An 11114-nucleotide genomic window follows, 5' to 3' on the forward strand; every position below is an offset into this window, starting at 1 on the left:
TCACTCTGATGATAGTTTATTTTGCTGTGCAGAAGCTCTTTAATTTAATTAGATCCCATTGGTCTATTTTGGCTTTCGTTGCTATTGCTTTTGGTGTTTTAGTCATTAAGTCCTTGCCCTTGCCTAGGTCCTGAATAGTATTGCCTAGGTTTTCTTTAAGGGATTTTTATGGTTTTATGTCTTACATTTAAGTCTTTAATTTATCTTGAGTTAATTTTTGTATAAGGTGTGAGGAACGGATCCAGTTTCAGCTTTCTTCATATGGCTAGCCAGTTTTCCCAGCACCATTTATTAAATAGGGAATCCTTCCCCCATTGGTTCTTTTTCTCAGGTTTGTCGAAGATCAGACAGTTGTACATGTGTGGTGTTATTTCTGAGGCCTCTGTTCTCTTCCATTGGTCTATAGATCTGTTTTGGTACCACTACCATGCTGTTTTGGTTACTGTAGCCTTGTAGCATATTTTGAAGTCAGGTAGTGTGATGTCTCCAGCTTTGTTCTTTTTCCTTACGATTGTCTTGGCTATGGGGATCTTTTTGGTTCCACATGAAATTTAAAGTAGTTTTTTCCAATTCTTTGAAAAAAGTCAGTGGTAGCTTGATGGGGATAGCATTGAATCTATAAATTACCTTGGGGAATATGGCCATTTTCACGATATTGATTCTTTTTATTTATGAGAATGGAATGTTCTTCCATTTGTTTGTGTCCTCTTTGATTTCGTTGAGCAGTGGTTTGTAGTTCTCCTTGAAGAGGTCCTTCACATCCCATGTAAGTTGGATTCCTAAGTATTTTATTCTTTTTGTAGTAATTGTGAATGAGAGTCCACTCATGATTTGTCTCTCTGTTTGGCTATTCTTGATGTATAGGAATGCTTGTGATTTTTGCACATTGATTTTGTATCCTGAGAGTTTGCTGAAGCTTCTTATCAGCTTAAGGAGATTTTGGACTGAGAAAATGGGGTATTCTAAATATACAATCATGTCATCTGCAAACAGAGACAATTTGACTTCCTCTTTTCCTAATTGAATATCCTTTATTTCTTTCTTTTGCCTGATTGCCCTGACCAGAACTTCCAATACTATATTGAATATGAGTGGTGAGAGAGGATATTCCTATCATGTGCCACTTTTCAAATAGAATGCTTCCAGTTTTTGCCCATTCAGTATGATATTGACTCTGGGTTTGCCATATATAGCTCTTATTACTTTGACATATGTTCCATCAATACATAGTTTATTGAAAGTTTTTAGCATGAAAGGCTGTTGAATTTTGTTGAAGGCCTTTTCTGCATCTATTGAGATAATCATGTGGTTTTTGTCATTGGTTCTGTTTATGTGCTGGATTACATTTATTGATTTGCATATGTTGCATCACCCTTGCATCCCAGGGATGAAGCCAACTTGATCGTGGTGGATAAGCTTTTTGATGTGCTTCTGGATTCTGTTTGCCAGTATTTTATTGAGGATTTTCACATCAGTGTTCATCCAGGACATTGGTCTAAAGTTCTCTTTTTTTTGTTGTGTCTCTGCCAGGCTTTAGTATCAGGATGATGCTGGCCACATAAAATGAGTTAGGGAGGATTGCCTCTCCTTCTATTGATTGGAATAGTTTCAGAAGGAATGGTACCAGCTCTTCTTTGTAACTCTGGTAGAATTTGGCTGTGAATCCATCTGATTCTGTACTTTTTTTGGTAGGTAGACTATTAATTATTCCCTCAATTTCAGAACATATTATTGGTCTATTCAGTGATTCAATTTCTTCCTGGATTAGTCTTGAGAGGGTGTATGGGCCTAGGAATTTATCTGTTTATTCTAGATTTTCTAGTTTATTTGCCTAGAGGTGTTTATAATATTTTTGGATGGTAGTTTGTATTTATCTGGGATCAGCAATGATATCCCCTTTATTATTTTTTATTGAGTCTATTTGATTCTTCTATCTTTTCTCCTTTATTAATCTGGCTAGTGACCTATCTATTTCATTCATCTTTTGAAAAAACTAGCTCCTGGATTCATTGATTTTTTGAAAGGATTTTTGTGTCTCTGTCTCCTACAGTTCTGCTCTGACCTTAGTTATTTCTTGTCTTCTCCTAGCTTTTGAATTTGTTTGCTCTTGCTTCTCTAGTTCTTTTAATTGTGATGTTAGGTGTCTATTTTAGGTGTTTCCTGCTTTCTCGTGTGAACATTTAGTGCTATAAATTTCCCTCTACACACTGCTTTAATGTGTCCCAGAGATTCTGGTACTTTGTGTTTTTGTCTCATTGGTTTCAAAGAACATCTTTATTTCTGTCTTCATTTTGTTATTTACCCAGTAGTCATTCAGGAGCAGGTTGTTCAGTTTTCACATAGTTGTGTGGTTTTGAGTGATTTTCTTAATCCTGAGTTCTAATTTGATGGCACTGTGGTCTGAGAGACAGTTTGTTGTGATTTCTGTTCTTTTACATTTGCTGAGGAGTGTTTTATTTCCAATCATGTGGTCAATTTTAGAATAAGTGTGATGTGGTGCTGAGAAGAATGTATACTTTGTTGATTTGGAGTGGAGATTTCTGTAGATGTCTATCAGGTCCACTTGATCCAGAGCTGAGCTCAAGTCCTGGATATCCTTGTTAATTTTCTGCCCAATTGATCTGTCTAATATTGATAGGGGGGTGTTAAAGTCTACCATTATTATTGCATGGGAGTCTAAGTCTCGTTCTATGTCTCTAAGAACTTGCTTTATGAATCTGGGTGCTCCTGTATTGGGTACATATATATTTGGGATAGTTAGCTCTTCTTGTTGAATTGACCCCTTTACCATTATGTAATGGAGTTTTTTGTCTCTTTTGATCTTTGTTTTTTTAAAGTCTGTTCTATCAGGGACCAGGTTTACAACCTCTGCTTTTTTTGCTTTCCATTTGCTTGGTAAATCTTCCTCCATCCCTTTACTTTGAGCCTATGTGTGTCTTTGCAAGTGAGATCAATCTCCTGAATACAGCACACCAATGGATCTTGATTCTTTATCCAATTTGCTGGTCTGTGTCTTTTAATAGGGGCACTTAGCCCATTTACATTTAAAGTTAATATTGTTATATGTGAATTTGATCCTGTCATTATGATGCTAGCTGGCTGTTTTGCCCATTCATTGATGCAATTTCTTTGTAGCATCAGTTATCTTTACAATTTGGCATGTATCTGCAGTGACTGTTACCAGTTGTTACTTTCCATGTTTAGCACTTCCTTGAAGAGCCCTTGTAAGACAGGCCTGGTGGTGACAAATTCTCTCAGCATTTGCTTTTCTGTAAAGGATTTTATTTCTCCTTCACTTAAGAAGTTTAGTTTGGCTGGATATGAGATTCTTGGTTGAAAATTCTTTTCTTTAACAATGTTGAATATTAGCCCCCACTCTCTTCTGGCTTGTAGGGTTTCTGCAGAGAGATCCACTGTTAATCTGATGTGCTTCCCTTTATGGGTAACCCAACCTTTCTCTCTGGCTGCCCTTAACATTTTTTTCCATCATTTCAGCCTTGGTGAATCTGACAATTATGTGTCTTGGGGTTGCTCTTCTCGAGGAATATCTTTGTGATGTTCTCTGTATTTCCTGAATTTGATTGTTGGCCTGCCTTTCTAGGTTGGGAAAGTTCTCCTAGATAATATCCTGAAGAGTATTTTCTAACTTGGTTCCATTCTCCCCATCATTTTCGGGTACACCAATTAAATGTAGATTTGGTATTTTCATGTAGTCCCAAATTTCTTGGAGGCTTTGTTTATTTCTTTTCATTTTTTTTTCTCTAATCTGGTCTTCTCACTTTATTTCATTAAGTAGATCTTCAGTCACTGATATCCTTTCTTCTGCTTGATCGAATTGGCTATTGAAGCTTATGTATGCTTCAAAAAGTTCTCATACTGTGGTTTTCAGCTCCATCAGGTCATTTAAGCTCTTCTCTACACTGGATATTCAAGTTAGCCATTTGTGTAACTTTTTTTCAAGGGTTTTAGTTTCATTACAATGGGTTAGAATATGCTCCTTTAGCTCGGAGAAGTTTGTTATTACTGACCTTCTGAAGACTACTTCTGTCATCTGTCAAACTCATTTTCTGTATAGTTTTGTTCCCTTGCTGGCTAGGAGTTTTGTTCCTTTGGAGGAGAGAAGGCATTCTGGTTTTTGGAATTTTCAGGCTTTCTGTTCTGATTTCTCCCTATCTTTGTGGTTTTATCTACTTTTGGTCTTTGATGTTGGTAACCCACAGATGGGGTTTTGGTGTGGATGTCCTTTATGTTGATGTTGATGCTATTCCTGTCTGTTTGTTAATTTTCCTTCTAACAGGCCCCTCAGCTGCAGTTCTGTTGGAGTTTGCTGGAGGTCCACTCCAGACCCTGTTTGCCTGAGTATCACTAATGGAGGCTGCAGAAGAGCAAATATTACTGCCTGATCCTTCCTCTGGAAGCTTCATTCCAGAGGGGCACCCACCGGTATGAAGTGCCTGTTGGCCCATACTGGGAGTGGTCTCCCTGTCAGGCTACAGGGGGGTCAGGGACCCACTTGAGGAGGCAGTCTGTCCATTACCAGAGCTTAAACACCACACTGGGAGAAAAACTGCTCTCTTCTGAGCTGTCAGGCTGGGATGTTTAAGTCTGCAGAAGCTGTCTGTTGCCTGTTGTTCAGATATGCCCTGTCCCAGAGGTGGAATCTAGAGAGGCAGTAGGCCTTGCTGAGCTGCAGTGGGCTCTGCCCTGTTCAAGCTTCCCTGCCACTTTGTTTACACTGTAAGCATAGAACTGCCTATTCAAGTCTCAGTAATGGAGGACACCCCTACCCCCACCAAGTTCCGGCATCCCAGGTAGATCTCAGACTGCTGAGCTAGCAGCAAGCAAGGCTCTGTGGGAATGGGACCCTCTAAGCCAGGCACGGGAGGGCATCTCCTGGCCTACTGGTTGTGAAGGCCATGGGGAATGTGCAATACTTGGGTAGGAGTGTAATGTTCCTCCAGGTACAGTCATTCTCTTATACCCTTGGCTAGGAAAGGGAAATCCTCTGACCCATTGCACTTCCTGGGTGAGGCGATGCCGCAACCTGCTTTGGCTCTCCTTCTGTGGGCTGCACACACTGTCCAACCAGTCCCAATGAGATGGACCATATACCTCAGTTGGAAATGCAGAAATCACCTGTCTTCTGCGTTGGTCTAGCTGGGAGCTGTAGACCAGAACTGTTTCTATTCGGCCACCTTGGAAGCTACTCCAAAGGTAAAATTTTTCATAAAAAACTTTGAGAAAAGTATAAACAAATAAGAAACCTATAAAACTAAAAGGTAATACTTTGGGTAATCAGCTTTGCCTTTGATTAAAATGGCTCCCACAGAACTTACTGAGTATAACATTATGTGAATTTAGAGACAAAACTTTAGACTTCCAGAAAGTTGGAGAGGGCCCCATGATATATTACTGGCCCCCTGGATGAGTGAGAGCAAACCAAAGGCACATGGAGCCTTATAAGGACTAAAAACCATAATCACGCAGCTCATTACTAATTAGACGAAGGTGATCTCCTCCCACTTTTATAGACTACCAGAGGATTGGTGCTCTGGAAAAAAGTAACTTCCCCCAGATTTTTTACAGCTTCTTGTACATGATTTCTAGTATTTAATTAAAAACCTATAGCAACACTAGATTATATACCACAATATATACACTTCTGAGTTATATACCACAATATATATACTACTGAGTTATATCCCAAACTCAGTAGTATACCACAATCATTCCTTTTTGCTCTTTTATTTATGGCTCAGTGGGGAAAAAGGCAATTCAGTCTGAGAACTGAATAGGACAACTCTATATCATGTGTTTTCCTCCTGGTGCCCAGAATAATAAAGCATTATCTAAAATGAAGCTTTTCTCATAATAGAGAGAAAGAATTACCAGAGGATCAAGAAGAAACCTAGGATGCCTATTAAAGTCTAAAGTAAAATACTACAAACTGTCACTTCTACTCATATTACATTGACTAAAGAAAGTCACATAGCAAGCCTGTTATCAATAATAATATTGATAATTTTTTTTTTTTTTTTTTGAGACGGAGTCTCGCTCTGTCACCCAGGCTGGAGTGCAGTGGCTGGATCTCAGCTCACTGCAAGCTCCGCCTCCCGGGTTCACACCATTCTCCTGCCTCAGCCTCCGGAGTAGCTGGGACTACAGGCGCTTGCCACCTCGCCCGGCTAGATTTTTTTTTGGTATTTTTTAGTAGAGATGGGGTTTCACCGTGTTAGCCAGGATGGTCTCGATCTCCTGACCTCATGATCCGCCCGTCTCGGCCTCCCAAAGTGCTGGGATTACAGGCTTGAGCCACCGCGCCCGGCCCAATATTGATAATTATAAATAGTAAAGATGGAAAGTCTACTCCATCTTTACTCTAGTGTGAGGTACTGTGAAGTCAAAGGACCAAGGTCATGGATTCAGGGAAAACAAAGAATTAGAAAAGCAATGTCATCTAATGCAGCCTACTATCTTGATTGTAATTATTCCCACATCCACTGCACTCAAAATACACTCAAACCCATTTCAAACACTCCGCCAAAGTCTCATCCGATTATTGTTTAATGCTTCAAGTCCAGAATATTGTGACCTACCTCAGAATTGATGAGGTTTCTCAATGTAGAAACTTAGGAACTAAAAAGGCAATTCTTCTGTCCCCTACACACCCTCAAAGATAATTTTGCAACAAGGCTAGAGTAACTGTATGAACAACCTAACTGGAAAGAGGAAAGAAATGGAGAGACGTAACAGTCACTGGTCAGTAATAATTCTTAAATCCTGCTAGGAAAATATTTCCTGAACTGTAGAGAAAGCTCTTCACCAGTAAGCCCAGCAAGAGAAGTAACAAAAAGAAATGCAAGAAATAATAATGATAATAATAATAAACAGTAGCAGAAATAAAGAACGCTTTCAAAGGGCTGATTAATAAACTGCAAATGGCTAAGGAAAAAGTCTCTGGGTTTGCGGATATACCAATAGAAATCTCTAAAACCAAACAAATCAAAGATATCATTTGAAAGAAAAAAAAAACAGAATATCAAAGAACTGTGGACAACTACAAAAGGTGTAACATATGCCTAATGAGAATGCTAGCAAAAAAAGAGAGTGAATGGAACAGAAGGCTATTTGAATCCATAAGGACTGAGAATTTCCTCCTGTTTTGTGTTAGAAAACAAACCACAATTCCAGAAAGCTCAGACAACATCAAGCAAGATAAATGCCAAACCCAAAAAGCAAAAACGCTATACCTAGGCATATATTCAAAATACAGATAATTAAATATACAAGAAAAACCTGGAAGAAGTCAGGGAAAAACAATATCTTACCTATAGACGACCAAAAATAATAATTAAATTTGACTTCTCCTTAGAGATTGTATAAGCAAGAAGAGAGTAAAATGAAATACTTGAAGTGTTGAAATTTTTAAAAGCCTCAATTTCTCTTCTTTACAAAATTTTCCTTTACAAGTTAATAAAAAATAAAGACTTTCTCAGGAAAACAAAATTTTAGAGAATTTGTTGCCAGCAGATTTTCACTGAATAAAATATTTCAAGAAGTTCCTTAGAGAGAAAAAAAAATGGTTTAGGTCAGTTACTTAGATTTCATAAAGAAAAGAAGAGTATTAAAAAAGGAATGAGTAAAAGTAAAATAAAAAAGTTAATCTTATTCTTAATTGATCGAATAAATAAAAATTTGTTAAAAATATAACAACAGTAATACTGCACTTGATTATGTATGTGTGTAGACATTATATATATATTGTGTATATATCTATATCTATTTATATATATACATACACACATATGCATGGGTATACTGATATATAAGTGAAATGAATGCAGCCATAAAAAAGATACAGGATGGAATAATTAGGATGGTTTTGTTTTTATAAAGTATTCACATTACATGTAAAGCTACATATTGTTATATGAAAGTAAACTTGGATTAGTTGTAAATGTGTTTTGCAGATTCAACAATAACACACAAAAATAGACAAACAAAAAGCAGAAATATAACTGATATCCTAAGAACGGGCAGAAAATGAAACCACACAAAATACTTGATTAAACCACAAAGGGGGAAAAAGTGGAAGACAAAAGTAGAAATAAAGAATAAGACTAGGCTGGGCATGGTGGCTCATGCCTGTAATCCCAGCACTTTAGGAGGCCAAGGTGAGGAGATCACTTGAGGTCAGGACTTCGACACCAGGCTGGCCAACATGGTAAAACCCCATCTCTACCAAAAATACAAAAATTAGCCGGGCATGGTGGCCAGCACCTGTAATCCCAGCTACTTAGGAGGCTGAGGCAGAAGAATTGTTTGAACCTGGGAGGCGGAGGTTGCAGTAAGCTGAGATAGCGTCATTGCACTCAAGCCTAGGCAACAGGAGAGAAACTCCAGGAACAACAACAAAAAAAGAATAAGTCTAACAAATACAAAATAATAACAAATATGATAGATATTAATCCAGCTAAAAAATAATTGCTTTGAACTGAATAGTCTGGATTAATCAATTGAAAGTCAGACATCTTCAAAATGTATCATAAAGCATTACCATATTATATGTTGACTAAACCAATTCAATAGAGGAAAAAGTATATCAGGTTAATACTAATCAAAGAAAAAAGCAATATCTGCTTTCAGGTAGAGCAGACTTCAAAGGAAAAAAAAATTATCAGGGATAAATAACATTACATAACAATAAAAGGGCCAATTTTCCAAGAAGATAAACAGTTCTTCATATGTATGCACCTAAAATCAGATTATCAACTATATGATGCAAAAATTGATGAAGTTTGAAAAAGAAAAGATGAATCCACTACCATAGTTTGATAATTTAATAGCCCTCTCTAAGAAATTGACAGATCCATGAGGTAAAAATTAGTAAAAACATAACTGAACTCAACACCATAAATCAACTGGATATAATCAATGTCTGATTATTTTATCCAACAACAGCAGAATATGCACTTTTTAAGGTCACATGGACCATTCACCAATATAGACCACATTCTGAACCATAAAATACAACTTATCAAATTTAAAGACTAAAAATTATACAATGTCTGCCCTCAGAATGTAATAGAATTAAAACTTAAATTACTAACAAAATGATAGCTGAAAGATTCCAACAAATGAAGAGATTAAGATATTGGTCGAAGAAGAAATCTCAAGAGAAATTATCAAATATTTTGAAATAAATGAAAACAAAAACATAAGTTATCTAAATTTGTGGCAGGGCTTAGAGGAAGAGGCATAGCATTGAGTACACATGTCAGAAATGAAAAATGATCTGAAATCAAGAATCTAACTTTCTACCTTAGAAAACTAGAAAGAGAAAAGCAAGTTAAATGCAAAGGAAGCAGAATTAAAGAAAGAAATAGAGAAAAAATCAATAAAATTCAAAACAGAAAATGAATAGAAAAAAATTTAAAAAACCTCAAAAACCGTTTCTTTGAAAAGATCAACAAAATTGAAAAGCTTGTAGCCAAGCAAACTAGGAAGAAGAGAGAGGACAAAAATGACCAGTATCACAAGTTAAATAGGGAAAATCTCTACAGATCCCATGGACATTAAAAGCATAATGAAGGAATAGTATAAACAACTTAATTCCCACAAATGTTATAACCTGGACAAAATCGTCCAACTTCTTGAAACCTACAATCCACCAAATGTGCACAGGAAGAAATGAAGAATCTGAATAAGTCTATATGTATTAAACTAATTGAATCAATATTTAATAACTTGACAAAAGAGAGGAAACTGGGCCCAGTTAGGATTACTGGTGAATTCTATCAAACATTTAATGAAGAAATTATACCAAATTTCTACTCTCTCTTTCAGAAACTACAAACAGAGGTAGTATTTTCTAACTCATTTTATTAGGGCTGCACTATTTTAACACCAAAACCAAATAAAGATAGTATAAGAAGCATAAACTAGAGACCAGGGTCTCTCATGAACAGATAAAACAAATCTTCAACAAAATATTAGCAAATAAAATATAAAAATGTATATAAAAATTATATACCATGATCAAGTGAGAAATATCTCATGTGTGCAAGACTGGTTCAACATTTGAAAATCAATTATTATAATCAATCACATCAAAAGATTAGAAAAGAAAAAATCACATGATCATATCAATAGATAAAAAGCAAATGACAACTCAATACCCATTCACAATATAAACTCTGTGTAAATTAGTAAGAAAGGAGAGCTTTATAAATATGATCTAAAAAACCTACAAAAAATCTACGTTGAACATCATATGTAATTGTGATCCTTTCTTCCTGATTTTTCAATACTCTTTATACTCTCTTGCCTGATTATTCTGACTAGTAGGAGTGATGAGAATGAGCAAGCTTGTCTTGTTCCAGTTATTAAAATAATGTTTTGAGGTTTTGCCCATTCAGTATGATGTTGTCTATGGGTTTGTCATAGATGGCTCTTATTATTTTGAGGTATGGTCCTTCAATGCCTAGCCTGTTGAGGGTTTTTAGCATGAAGGGATGCTTGATCATATTGGAAGCTTTCTCTATGTCTATGGAGATGATTATATAGTTTTTGCTTTTGATTCTGTTCATGTGGTCAAACACAAATATTGATTTGTGCATGTTGACCCAGCCTTTCATCCCAGGATTCTCCCTTGGCAACTTGGTCATTCCTTTTGGCTGACTTCCCAAAGGCAATTGCAACAAAACTAAAAATAGACAAGAGGTATCTAACTAAACTACAGAGCTTTTTGCACAACAAAAGAAACTAATAACAGAGCAAACATACAACCTGCAGAATGGAAGAAAATATTTACAAAGTACGCATCTGACAAAGACCTAACATCCTGAATCTAAGAAACTTAAATCAACAAACAAATAAATAAATAAATAAACCTTGTTTAAAAATGGGCAAAAGGGCATGAACAGACAGATTCAAGTTCAAGCAGTTCTCAAAAATACTCGGCATCACTAATAATCAGAGAAAAGCAAATCAAAATCACAATAGGATACCATCTAACATTAGCCAGAATGGCAATTATAAAAACAGACCAGGCATGGTGGCTCATGCCTGTAATCCCATCACTTTGGGAGTCTGAAGCAAGTGGATCACTTGAG

The sequence above is a fragment of the Colobus angolensis genome, unplaced genomic scaffold (genome assembly GCF_000951035.1).
Source record: "Colobus angolensis palliatus isolate OR3802 unplaced genomic scaffold, Cang.pa_1.0 Scaffold611, whole genome shotgun sequence".
Taxonomy (NCBI): domain Eukaryota; kingdom Metazoa; phylum Chordata; class Mammalia; order Primates; family Cercopithecidae; genus Colobus; species Colobus angolensis.